An 849-nucleotide genomic window follows, 5' to 3' on the forward strand; every position below is an offset into this window, starting at 1 on the left:
TGTTAGGATAATAAACTGAAGCTCCTGATTAATAAATTCAAAAGTAATTAAGCAGTCATATATGCACCTTCAAGATTAATAATCAATGTAAAGCACCAACTAAAAATACCGAGCATCAGGGTTTTAAAAACCAAAAAAATACCGAGATAACAAGTAAAACACATGAACACAGTGTCTCAAATCTCAAATGTGGCACAAAAAGGAGTTTAATGTTAAACCAATAAAAAGAAAGGAAGAAATAATATACACAATAAATGTCTTTCTTCAGACAGTAAGGAGAGATAAAGAGGTATTCCAAGGAAGAGGTTAGTAACTTGAGACTTGAATGTCAACTGTAAGTGGCCTAAGGACATCAAGTGTCCATTTACTCATGGTGAGGAAGCAGACTCATGTCTTGAGGACAGGAGGCAGGGCAGGAGACGTTGTTACAAAGACGTCGTGAAGAAAGTGAGAAAGTGAGCGTCTCTTTAGCTTTAGATTCGTCTATGTCTATGTCTAGTCATAATCTGATGGGATAATCCGAAATAGTTACGTCACATTAAAAAGAAAAAGAAAAAAACTCTTATTTTGACGTCTGGACTTATATTCGTCAATCATATTCTTTTCTTTTATCACTTTTGTTTTGCTCCTGTCTCCTGTCCACAAGACCACGAGTTCCGAAATTCCTCTTTGACAGGAGGAACACGTCTGTCACCTTGCCAGCTGGCCTAATCAGCCTCATCAGAGCAAAGGAAAGCTGCCTGTGTGGTTCTCTTCGACCCTGGAATTGGCGAAACACTTGGAAAAATTCTGAAGCGTTCAGATTTTGTTTGTTTGTTTTGGCCAATTGTTAGCATTTTTTTCGTTACT

At 37.5% G+C, this 849-nt stretch overlaps 1 protein-coding gene across 1 annotated transcript in view; it reads right to left on the minus strand.

Annotated features, from left to right (window-relative positions):
- LOC119586099 (KH domain-containing, RNA-binding, signal transduction-associated protein 2-like) overlaps nucleotides 1–849 on the minus strand; it is a gene marked incomplete at its 5' end in the record, with an annotated part of 32,425 nt that overhangs the window by 16,504 nt on the left and 15,072 nt on the right.

Source organism: Penaeus monodon, chromosome 21, assembly GCF_015228065.2.
Source record: "Penaeus monodon isolate SGIC_2016 chromosome 21, NSTDA_Pmon_1, whole genome shotgun sequence".
NCBI classification, from domain to species: domain Eukaryota; kingdom Metazoa; phylum Arthropoda; class Malacostraca; order Decapoda; family Penaeidae; genus Penaeus; species Penaeus monodon.